We start from the raw sequence: 14,082 nt of genomic DNA, 5'->3' as shown, positions 1-14,082 counted from the left end.
ATTTTATGAACTTGGTTTATAAAATATAAAAGGATTTTGTCTTCTTTTGCCTTTATAATTTCAAAATATGGCTAGACAAAAGAGAGTATGGGATCTTCATTTGTTTAATGAAAAGAACACTCCTCTAAAAAAAGACAAGCATGGACAATATGATTAAAATAATGAGTGATGGTCTTTTGACTAATTTATTCAAAAGAAAGGCATGACTTGAAGCATAGGGAACACATAAGCTTAAGGGGTATGGGTTCTTAAAGCGTTAAGAACTTATGGACCAAAGATTTTCTATATAAAGTAAGGCTTTCATTCTCTTGTCTTAACCCATGCAAAAATTCAAAATTTGTTCTCTTCATCTCACTCTCTCTAGTTTTGTTAAGAACATATAAAGATTACTTGCTTCTTGATGCTATCTTTATTTTCTTATCTTGATAAGAACATAAATCTTAAGAGTCTTAAGAGTTTTATACAAAAAAAACTAGCATTTGATATCAAGTTGATATATTGTTGGTGTCTCTAAAGTTCATCATTTTCCATCAACTTCCAAGCCTCCCAAGAGAATCGAAAGAACTACAAAGGTTGTAATTTTTCTCCATCTTCTTCTTTGGTGCTTGTTTTCTTTCCAAACTTTTCAAGAAGATCATTGATGGGTTATAAACTTGTTTTATGTTATTCAAATTTTCAAGTCTTCTGTTGCCTAAATTTTATATTTTTGAAACTAATTTTTGAATAAAAACACAACAATATATATATATATATATATATATATATATATATATATATATATATATATATATATATATATAGAGAGAGAGAGAGAGAGAGAGAGAGAGAGACAGAGAGAGAGAAAAAGAGGTTCATTTGAGACCATGCTAATTTTGTAAGACATAGGAACGTGATCCTAGCCACTCATCTTGGAGTTCAAAAAAATAAAACAAATTATAAATTGCAAAATAAAAGAAAAAAATCAAAAAAATATTTTTTAAATTATTATTTTCGTTATTTAATTTATCCAAATTTTTTTTAAAAAAACACCATTTTTTTTCGAATTATGAGTGAAATATTATAATAGAATATTACACTGTAAATAATCAAATCGAATTTTTAGAATGTTAGAATATTCTAATATTCTACTAAAACTGGTAGATATCTTAAAATATTCTAATATTCTACTTAAATTGTGAGATTTGTTAAAATATTCTAATATTCTATTAGAATTTTTTGAATATTTATAGTTTAATATTCTAGTAGAATATTCTAACATTCTAAAAACTCGATTTGAATATTTACAGTATAATACTCTATTAGAATATTTCGCTTATATTTTGAAAAAAATAATAATTCTTTTTATTTTATTTTATTTTTTATTTTTGGATAAATTAAATGACGAAAATAATATTTAAAAAAATTCAAAAATTTTCATTTATTTTACATTTTAAAAATATATTTTTTTATCTCCAAAATGAATGGCTAGGATTGCGTCTCCATGTCTTACAAAATATGATGGTCTCACACACACACACACACACACACACATATATATATATATATATATATATATATATATATATATATATATATATATATATATATATATATATATATACACTACAAGAAAACGCGATTTTGCTAGGGAATGTCGCTATGGAACGTATTTACGTTGTTAATCTGCAATGGATTGTGCTATGGAATATCGTTCCATAGCAATGTTGCTACCACATTGTCTACGTATTTTATTTCTGGTAGCGAGAATGAGACTTGCTAGGGAAAATGCTACCGACTCCATATTCGTTGGTATTATGCTACCGATAGTTCTTGGAATTCATTATCGTGATTACTATGCAACGAAGTTTGTGACGGAAACCAATTCCATAGTTGAATTGCTATGGAAGTACCATTCGTAGGTATTTGCTAGGGAATTCTACTACGGAATATGATTTCGTTTGCTTGTTTTGCTATGGAACAAAACACGTAGCTAATTTGTGACGACATTTGTTGGGATGTTGTATGCTTAATTAATCTTCTTATACTATGGATGAATTATTATTATGATCAATGGAATTTGTAAGATATGGTTTGAATGAAATGTTTTTGAATTGGTAATATGTGGCATAAACTAATGGCTAAAAAATGTAAAAAATGAATTATAAAGTAGATATTGCTGGCAAGCGGACTCGGACTTAAGCTTATGCTAGAAAAGGGCGCGGTTAAGCCAGTTGTGCTAATCAAGTTGTGTATAATTTCTTGAAAACATAGTGTATAATGAATAATTAACAACGAATTCATTACAAACTTATTTTTAATTACATTAACCGGGCATGTTAAAGTATATAATCTATGTAGACTATTTTCCTTAATAACGAATTCATTACAAACTTATTTTTAATTACATTAACTATACTTCATCACAAAAATAACATGGGTTTTACGTATACTTCATCCTACTCAAACAACATAGCAAGCAAAAATGACTAAAATGCCCTTTTAACATAATGATGTAAACACAAAACCAAAATAAAATTATAGTAGTACTATACAACTTTATATACAGTACAATAAGAACACTAATATTCAATGTCCAATCTATTATCAACCATTAATAGTTTTAAGAAATATACAAAACCTACCATACTCTACATACCAACGACAAACCGTGCAATATCTTTGCCGATCCTCATCCTGTTCATGGCCTATTGCAAATGCACCTTTAACAGAATGACGTGGGTCTTCACATTGGAATGTGATGTTATTCGTTGTAAGTCTATGAACAACATCAATAGCCCGCAACAACTCTTTGGCATTATCAACAACACCCGTGTACTCCCCATCATCCGGAACTGCCCAGCCAAAATAGGCATCAAGTAATTGTAAACCTACACATTAAAATATCCATCAATTAATCCAATGTATCCTTTTCAATACAACAGTAAATATTATACAACACAAGACAACTAAATACTAACCCCAAACTACAAACATGCCTTAATTAACTATATATATAATTTAATTTACATATATACTATATATAGATACCTTCATCACATTGATGAGGCCCTCTTGAAATGTAGCTCCATCCAAGCAAATAAATTGCCTCAAGATGATCTTCATTTGCTGCTTGTCTCAACAAAGACAATCCTAAATCAAATTTGCCATAATAAAAGCACTCATCCTGTTAACAGAATAACAATATCAATATATAACATCAATGACACAAAATATAAATAAATGGTGTAGATTACATATAATTAATGAAATTGCACATACAATTCCTTGTATGAACATGGCTTCAATGTTATTATGTAATGCACATGTGTGTATAAATGAACCAGCATTCAAATTTTTGGGACCCATTCATTCAATCATGTCAATGCATGCTGTTCTGAACACTTGAGGATCACCCCCCGCTTCATACATCTTCTTTGAACTTCAAAAATTTAAATACACAATAAATAGAAAATAAATAAAGTTGTATTTCATCAAATATACATTCATTAGTTGATGTTTATTGAGAATTACCAAAGTCTTGTAGAGACGATGTCTTTCGTAGATTCTGACCCTAATACTACAAATATCCGACTCAAAATCTCTAATGGGTGATCATCTAACAAACGACGACTTCTAGTATTCAACATTCCACTTACAAAATAGACATTGGAGTAGTTGATTTCAATTTATTTTTAAAAAATAAGCGTAACTATGAAAAACAGTGTAACAGGGTATGGCAAAAAAACTTACTTTATGATGGTCTGGTTGCGAGGAGTACATGAGTGTCTATTATCGGAGAAAATCGATTTTAAGAATGATTACCCTTCGATGATTTGGGGGTTTTAGTGTTTGTATGGAGATTTATCGTCCGGAAAAGTTGAGACGTTCTGAATGGTTGAAAAACTGCTAACGTCGATGTGACGTCAGAGGTATGATGGCGCCTTAACGCTTTAGAGTGCAAAAAGACCAAAGTGCCCTTGAAATCATTCCAAATATGTGAATACTAAGGATATTTGTGTCAAAACACATTATTCAAATATTATAACCTTTTATAGGTAACACTGGAATTTTGATTGTTGAAATGTAATTGGAATTTTGATTGTTGAAATGGAAAAGACAAAAATAACATATATATCATAATCTATAATGTAATACATTAGTGTGTGTATATATATATATATATATATATATATATATATATATATATATATATATATATATATATATATAAGCACAAAAGAGTTAGCAATAGGAACTTTTTGGGCATTAAGATTTTTGCCACAATTTTTTAGCCACTTTGACACTTTTAGTCCTTATTGTAAAAAATTATACATTTGACACAATATACACGAAAAACATTTAGGTTTTTTCCACAATTCTTTAGCCACTTTGATACTCTTGGGCTTTACAGTCAATAGTTTTACATTTTGACATAAAAAACACAATAAAACATCTCGGGGCGAAGCCCGGGCTTTCTTCCTAGTTTACATTTATGTATTGATATTAAACCAAATTACAAATTAACTTCATCTGAAAAAAAAAACATTAAACACAAAAACATCTAGTCATTATCTTCTTCCTCCTCTTCTTCTTCATCCTCTTCTTCTTCATTGCTCGATGTACTATACTCATAACTACCCTCGCTGTCAGGAATACCATCATCGTCGTCCTCATGAACTTCACCTTCTTCATCAATATTAGTTTCATTATCTGAACCGTTGCCTGACATACAATAAGTAGTCATACAATTTTAAAAATACAAATATAGAAAACTAATTGAATTCGCAATTATCCGATTGCCTAAAAAAAGAGTACCATTCCATCGTTGAAGAGTACGTGTGGGTTGTTCAACTTTCTGCATTTGCTTATGACTTCATACTGTTGAATACCTAATGGACGAAACCTTAATTGATTTGTGTCTATGATTTTATATATTGCGTCTGATGTTACAGAATCCCTAAAGAGTTTGCAACTATAATTCACAAATCAACAAAATTAATCTATTAAACACTAAATTAAATATGTATATAAGTATAATATAATTAATGTACATCATACTTACACTAACTAGCACTTAAAAGCATCGATTGGTGAATTTCCTCCAACCGTAGTTACTATTTTTTCAATCAAGTGCGATGGCAAAGCAGTAATTCTTTTTTCTTGTTGTCTTGTTTGCATTCTTTCTGATGAACAACTTGCTGCCATTATGTTGAACTACGTCGAGTGTAATTCAAATTATATAACAACAATGATTTTAGGGTTTATTAATCAACGTGCCAAAATTTTGATTGTTGGGAATGGAATGTAGATGATCAATCGCCGATAAACTGAAACGACGGGATGAGTCTGACTACAAATTATGGCGCTTAAGTGTTTAGACTATGAATTGAAATAATTGCCCTTTAACGTACAAAGGTTACTACGTAAATGGTTAGGGTATTTTTGTCAATACCTACCGGCATTTTTGTAAATAAATTGACATTTTAAATTTAAAAAGATGAAGTTAAATAAAATTATTGATTAAATTTAGAGACACGAGTTTAAATAAAATATTGACATAAGTAGGATTTGAACCTGCGACTTTGCGTAGGAAGTAAGACGCGTTTGCGAGCTAAAGTAAATTAACTTCCGTTTCTTCTAATTGAAAAAACCATAATATTATGTTCATTAATATTGCAGCCCATATGTCATCCATGGACACCATAAGCCACTACCATGTTGACCAATGACCCATATGTCATCCATGGACACCATAAGCCACTACCATGTTGACCAATGACCCATATGTCATTCATATGTCATCCATGGACACCATAAGCCACTACCATGTTGACCAATGACCTATATGTCATCCATGGACACCATAAGCCACTACCATGTTGACCAATGACCCATATGTCATCCATGGACACCATAAGCCACTACGATGTTGACCAATGACCTATATGTCATCCATATACACCATAAGCCACTACCATGTTGACCAATGACCCATATGTCATCCATGGACACCATAAGCCACTACGATGTTGACCAATGACCCATATGTCATCCATGGACACCATAAGCCACTACCATGTTGACCAATGACCCATATGTCATCCATATACACCATAAGCCACTACCATGTTGACCAATGACCCATATGTCATCCATGGACACCATAAGCCACTACCATGTTGACCAATGACCCATATGTCATCCATGGACAACATAAGCCACTACCATGTTGACCAATGACCCATATGTCATCCATATGTCATCCATGGACACCATAAGCCACTACCATGTTGACCAATGACCCATATGTCATCCCTGGACACCATAAGCCACTACCATGTTGACCAATGGCCCATATGTCATCCATATGTCATCCATGGACACCATAAGCAACTACCATGTTGACCAATGGCCCATATGTCATCCATGGACACCTTAAGCCACTACCATGTTGACCAATGAACCATATGTCATCCATATGTCATCCATGGACACCATAAGCCACTACCATGTTGACCAATGACCCATATGTCATCCATATGTCATCCATGGACACTATAAGGCACTACCATGTTGACCAATGACCCATATGTCATCCATGGACACCATAAGCCACTACCATGTTGACCAATGACCCATATGTCATCCATGGACACCATAAGCCACTACCATGTTGAACAATGACCCATATGTCATCCATGGACACCATAAGCCACTACCATGTTGACCAATGACCCCTATGTCATCCATATGTCATCCATGGGCACCATAAGCAACTACCATGTTGACCAATGACCCATATGTCATCCATGGGTGATACCATGACACCATAAGCAACTACCATATATATTGACATGACCCGTACGTCTTTTGTATATAAATTTTGTTTTAAACATAAAAGCATAAAGATAAATAGTTTATTAATGTTTAATCCTCGTTTATAATTTTAAATTAAAATTATACTATGAACACCTTGTTAGTGTATGTTCTTTCTTGACGTTAGCTAGATGTATATACCCTATCTATCAATTTGGAACTACTATAATAAATTTCAATTACTAAATATTTAGCGGTAATTAGCACAGTTCAAATTTTTGATTAGCGTAGGTTGAAAATATTTCGCAATTCCTTTCCCTCCAACCTACACACGTTTAGGCTGCATATTAGGGTAAGTTTACTATTTAGAAATAGATTTTCTGTAATCATCATCTCCGACAGCTAATCGATCGAAATCTTTGTTCATTATACGTTTGTGCACTGACTTTGGCGATATAGGTTGTCACTCATCTAAAATTAATTTTTATTTAATTTACTTTTATCGTGATGATCGTTTATTGTTCTCTGATCATCTTCATGTATATTATCATCTTAAATTACAAGTAAATTGGTTTTGATTGTATTCAGTACTTTGCATGCGTATTAATGCTTTCACATATAATTTATTTTTATTGTTTGTTTCTCTCTTCTCATCAGTAGTTTATCATCTTTAATACATTGGTATTGACTATAGTTTTTTGTTAATTTTTAAGCAAGAAAGATGTCGAACTCGAAAGCAAAAGGAGCATCCGGTGTGAAGCCAACTAAATTCATTGCACCACAGGTTATGAAACGCAACAGGATATCAGCTGCAAAATTCGTAAACAGAAAATTACAAGATGAAGAAATCGACTTCCCAATACCAACAACCACATCCAAATCACCTATAACATTTACCAACAAAACCCCTAAAGATATATCATTAACATCAACCATGACTACCACTTCCTCGGCATCACTTACAACATCCACACCGTCCTTAGAAAATACATCTAAAACTTCAGAAATTGGAACAATACAATCCTCAACACTTACATCAATAACCAAAACTTCAGCACCTACATCATCTAAACCATCATCAACACCGACACCCACTACCACATCATCAACACATATATCTACTACCACAACCTCAAAACCTGCATCTACACTACCATCCTCCACAACTACAGTAACTACCACACCCTCCTTAAGTAAAGGAACTACCACAGCCTCAACATATACATCTATCCCAACTAGGGTTGTAAACGAACCGAACGAACACGAACAAAGGCTTGTTCATGTTCGTTCGTTTAAGTTAGCCGAACAATCGAACGAACACGAACGGATAAACGAACAAAGTATTGTTGTTCATGTTCATTCATTTAACAAATTGTCTTGTTCATGTTCGTTCGTTTATGTTCGTGAACATACTAAACGAACATAAACGAACAAAGATAAACAAACACAATTGAACATAAACGAACTATAATATAGTAATGTAATAAAAAAATAATTGAAAATATATGAACATAAAAAAACTTAAACGAATGAACAGAAATGAACGTTCACGAACGTAAATGAACGAACGAGACCATTGTTTATGTTCTTTCGTTTAACTAAACGAACGCGAATTTGTGTTCATGTTCTTTCATTTATTAAATAAACGAACATAAACGAACTTCCTGCCGAATAGTTCACGAACGGTTCGCCGAACGTTCAGTTCGTTTACAGCCCTAATCCCAACACCTACCCCAGAATCTACCCCATCAACAACACCTATCCCAGAATCTACCCCATCACCAACACAACCAACCATGAATGGATCTGTAGTGGAAAGTGTAGAAGGTGAAAACAATTCCTCTGAAGATTGTGGACCAAATGGACGTTTAAATGTTCATGTTTGGAAAAAAAACGTGAGTTACCAATCAAATCTTAATTACAACTTTTTCTATGTATAACCTTTTGGTTTACAAGTGCACAGCAAAACCTACACATAACGCTGGATCCGCAAGTCATTTGAAGATAGCTTCTGATTTGGTAATTTTTTTAATGGTACATCGTATCAATGTTTATATATGTTTATCTGTATATTTGACATTTTATATGGTATTTATGTAGAAGAGGAAATTAGGACATGATCCACCCCATAGTGAATTGTTCATGTATACACACATGAAGAATCACAATGGAGTCACTTTCACAAATGAAAAAGATAGACAAATTCATGTAATATTCATTTCAGTGTTAAACTTTTATATTGTAGCTACTCTATAATATCATTCATAAATTTGATATCTTTTAACTTATAATATTTTTATTTTGTAGGCGGCTTATACAGAAAAACGGGAAGAGTTGGAAGGTGAAGGTGTTGAATTTGAGGAGGACAAGCTATTTTATGCTGTTGTTGGTGGTCATGATAAAAAAAGAAGACTTTATGGATTAGGCTCTTTTGCAAAGGCGGTTCCCAATAGGAACGGTAAAACGTTTGTATCTTACATTCCGGAAAAAATGATGAAATAGAAGAAATGAGGGAGCTTGTTGCTAAACAAAAACAACAAAACGAAGAGCTTAAAGAAATGATGAACGCCCAACAATATGAAAACAAAGCAAGGGTCGGGCATCTTGAAAAACAACTTCAAACGGCATTGGATCTTATTAATGTCTTTACAAAACAACAACAGTAGTAGGTTGATATATGTTTATTGTAGATTATGTATTTTAGAGTAGCAACTTTCTTTTTTCCATGTAAGAAATAATTATTGTATTATTTTATGATATAATTGTTTTGATTTTTTTTGTTTTTCATATATTACTACAAAATAATTTGGATATAATTTATAAATCAATAATCCATCGGTCCATATGGAATCTGGTATATAATATACACCACTAAAATTGCTAGGGATTCATGACCACGAAATTTGCTAGGAAGTCATCAAACAGAATTTGCTAGGGATTCATGACCACAAAATTTGCTAGGAAATCATCAAACAAAATTTGCTAGGGATTCAGCACGACGGAATTTGCTACGGAATCACCACCATGGAATTTACTAGGGAATGACCACCATGGAATTTACTAGGGAATGACCACCACATAATTTACTAGGGAATCACCACCACAGAATTTTCTAGGGATTCATCACCACATAATTTGCTAGGGAATCACCACCACGAAATTTGCTAGGGAATCACCACCACAGATTGTGCGATTGAATCCTACTACGGAATACACGACGGAATACCACCTACCACGAATTTCATTCCGTTGTCACATTTTTGACGGAATTATCTTTTCTGTTGCAAACCCTCGCTACGGCGTTTTTAGGGACAGAAATAGGTCGTTGCAAATTCCGTCGCTATTCGTCTTTTGCAACGGAATTTCAGCTTTTCACAACGGATTCCTTCCGTAGCAAAAACGTGTTTTCTTGTAGTGATATATATATATATATATATATATATATATATATATATATATATATATATATATATATATATATATATATATATATATATATATGGAGAAGTTATATCGAGAATAGAAAAAGGTTAAGAACACGAGAACACTTTTAAACCCATCATTAAATTAATTTTTACAATAATTAAAATATAAATAAGTCATATGTAATTAATAGATTTCGATGTAACTGCCAATTTCCATAATTATAAATAAAGATAAAGATTCTATTGTTTTAATTACCACAAATGAATAAAGTTATCATTTAACATTATTTTTCTCAGAAAAACGTTATTTTATTTTATTTTGATCACTCAATTATTAAAGAAATTGAAGAGATTTTAATTTCATTGGGATTTTGTAATCATATACAAATAAAATATATTTGTAATGTAATGTAAATGAATAAAACAAAATTTAAAGATAAAAAAATTCAAGATATTTGTAATCATAAATAAATAAATCATAATACAAAATAACTGATTATATACCTTTATTCATAAACGAATAACACCAAAAAAAGTATAATACATAGTTCTTTTCTTATAATCGTAAATAAATAGTACACAAACAAAAGAAATATAATGCAAATATCTACTGTTATTGCAGTATATTCACAGATAAATAAACTTTTAATCCTAAATATGCCTAAATAGAATATAAATTTACATCCAAAAAAAAATGAACAAAAGTATAGGTTTCATTCTCATCGATTTAACCAAGAGACAAACACCTCTAATACTAATGAATACACCTCAATCATGAATGAATATATCTCTAGTAATATAAATACACTGTTATAATCATAAAAGAATATCCCTTTAATCATAAATGAATACAACTGCTACTCCCATATTCTTATCAAGATTGTCCAACAAATAAAATCAAAAGTAAAATATTAACTCCACAGCACACAATGCCTCCTGCTATAAAGATTGTCTCATCCACCTCTAAACCATCATCAATCCACTATCTTCAACTTTAACCCTTTACATTCATATCTTCAACTTTAACCCTTTACATTCATATGTTCATGTCGTCACCACATCTCCGGTAACCTAAGACCAGCATCACTTCACTGAGGCCACCTTCTACAACGGTCATCACCGAACTGTTACAAACCAACTTATACAGTCTGATATAATAAATTATATTTTTAAAAACTCAAAGACAGAATTCGTTGAAGCATTTAATCGAACAGTTTATGAGCATTCAACATGCGCAATATCGTAAGAATAAAACGTTGTTTGCAGATAGTCGCCAAGTTTTGAATGCATATCAATTATCAAATTATAAATTTAATTCCAGTATTAAACTAACAAGATTAGGTGTGAAAAAGTAATTTGAAACTCAAAGTAACTTCATAAATGAAACACATGACAATCACCAAGTTTTGAATGCAATTCCAAAAGCTCACATGCTCAATACAGATGATGCTCAATTAGATAGTTACCAACAAAGTAAAATAATAAAAACACAAATTTAGAATCGATAAGTATAGCAGTAAAAAATAAATTTGCATCAATTCTATTTGTGAGTTATCTAATTAATCAATATTCTAATTTTTGGTGCTAGATAGTGTTAATTGTTAATGATGACAAAAATGAGAACTTATAATGCATAACTAATGTAGCGAATAAACAACAGATTGAGAAAATGAAGACTGAAGACTGTATAACATGTAATGAATGATGGTTGGACCAAGTCAGTATGGGATTACACGTTACTCTGGATGACGATTTGTTTCTAATTTGATTTGAGTGTTTCCAGGGACGGCCATTAGTTCCCGTGATTTTCCATTTTGGTTTCGCTAATTCTGTCTCCCACCTTGGTTTTTCTGATTTCGTTCCCGCCTACAATGACGATGTATTCTTCCGAACACCTTGAACTTGGCTATAGTCGGCTCTGAAGATGATAATGGTGTAGGATGCGGTGACGAAAGCTTCCAATTAGGGCTTGATGGTGTCAAACGGATATATATAGTAATATAGGAGAGTTAATATTTTCCATATCAGGTGAGCTGATTTTGTGGAAGGGGTCGAATTGGAATTACCTTTATATTACAATTTGATTACATGACTTTCATAATTGACATAAATGACACATTAATATCATCCCCTCATCTTAATAATTGGAGGGTTTAAATTTGTTCTCGCATTCTCAACCTTTTCGGTGTTCTCGATTTAACCTACCTCTCTCTCTCTCTCTCTCTCTATATATATATATATATATATATATATATATATATATATATATATATATATATATAGGTTTAGGTTCTATGGAAAACAAAAAAACCCTAAAAATCATAAAAATGCATAAAAAAAATATTTAGATGTCACAAAACTTTTTTTGAATTTTTTTATCAAAAAATCGCAGCTTTTAACATAAAATCGCTGAAAATTTTTTTGATAAAAAAATTCAAAAAGGCTGCGACTTTTTGATAAAAAAATTCAAAAAAAGTTTTGTGACATCTAAGTATTTTTTTTTTATGCATTTTTATGATATTTAGGGTTTTTTTGTTTTCCATAGAACCTAAACCTATATATATATATATATATATATATATATATATATATATATATATATATATATCTTATTCTAATAAATGAATACGTTTATTCTTCTATTGATGAATGTCACAAAATTAGAAATCCTCATTAATATTATATGCCACATGTCAACATATTAATTCTTAATTTCAAATTTTAAATTTCAAACTCTAATTACATTAAATTAATAACATTAGAATAAAAAATAAAATAAAATTAATATATATTATAATGTGATATAATTTCATGTATTTATTTAAATCAACGATTATAATTTTATATAACTAAAAAAATATTGTAATTAATAATTTATTTGAAATAATTGATTAATAGTTATTAATTTTATAACCGTGGTTTTCATGGGTTATAAACTTTTATATATATATATATATATATATATATATATATATATATATATATATATATATATATATGGATTTAATTTATTATTATTATTATTATTCTACCAACTAAGATCGAAGGAGGCAATCAATTGCTTTGGATATGAGTAATAAACATGGTTTTAGGGACAGGTTACAAAGTACTTAGGAGCCTTAGGTACTTAGCTTCAAATTCGAATGGTCAAAAGGGTGGTATCATAGTTAAAACCTAAATATATATGAAGATGCAAAGTCTAACTTACTCCAATAGGAAGTACCATCAATATAACGTACTCCAAAACATTTAATTTGAGATTATTGTTCACATAATGGAAGTTTTCTGTGATTAACCTTTTATTATTTTTATTATTTTTAGTGTTTGCTGATTAATGTTTCATACAAGCTTTCAAACGGATTGATATAGATTGATTATTTTTTATTATGTAGTTTAATTATTAATTTCCACAAACTTTTATAAATATCATCAAGCTTCATGGATAATATAATAGACAAAATTTATAATTAGTAAAGTAAATGCCTGCTTTTTACCCAAGTGTTTTTTTGTTAGAAATGTTCCAAACGTTGCATGCACGGGATATTTCTGACTTACGCGACCCATTACAAAACTGTCGTTTTACGGAATTTTGGTTGTTGAAATTTTTTTAAGTGCAGTTTTTACACTAAGTTAAAGCTTTATTGGAACTTTTTTTTTAATAGATTATGATAAATAGGGCTATTAATTAGAGAAGTTTTGATTAGACTATCTTAATTAATAAGATGTCAGAACTCAATCTTATATTAAAATAACAGTTTTTTTATTTGTCCACCTATACAACCAATACTAACAAGTAATCCAACCAATGTTAACTTTTATTACAGAACCAAAATTATATTTTTGGATTGGCTAAAAAGACATC

General features: G+C 30.6%; 1 long non-coding RNA gene across 1 annotated transcript; it reads right to left on the bottom strand.

The window, feature by feature from the left end:
• Positions 1-10,915: 10,915 nt before the first annotated feature.
• On the bottom strand, positions 10,916-12,242 carry LOC145140725 (uncharacterized). The gene is made up of 2 exons (XR_013722251.1): positions 11,954-12,242; positions 10,916-11,324 (listed from the first exon to the last, which is right to left on the bottom strand). It is a non-coding gene; the product is annotated as an uncharacterized LOC145140725 (long non-coding RNA).
• Positions 12,243-14,082: the final 1,840 nt, after the last annotated feature.

This window comes from Lactuca virosa, chromosome 9, assembly GCF_052849685.1.
Source record: "Lactuca virosa cultivar CGN04683 chromosome 9, Lactuca_virosa_CGN04683_v6, whole genome shotgun sequence".
Lineage (NCBI taxonomy): Eukaryota > Viridiplantae > Streptophyta > Magnoliopsida > Asterales > Asteraceae > Lactuca > Lactuca virosa.
The sequence above is the reverse complement of the archived record's forward strand: the minus strand, read 5'-3'. Positions and strand labels throughout refer to the sequence as shown.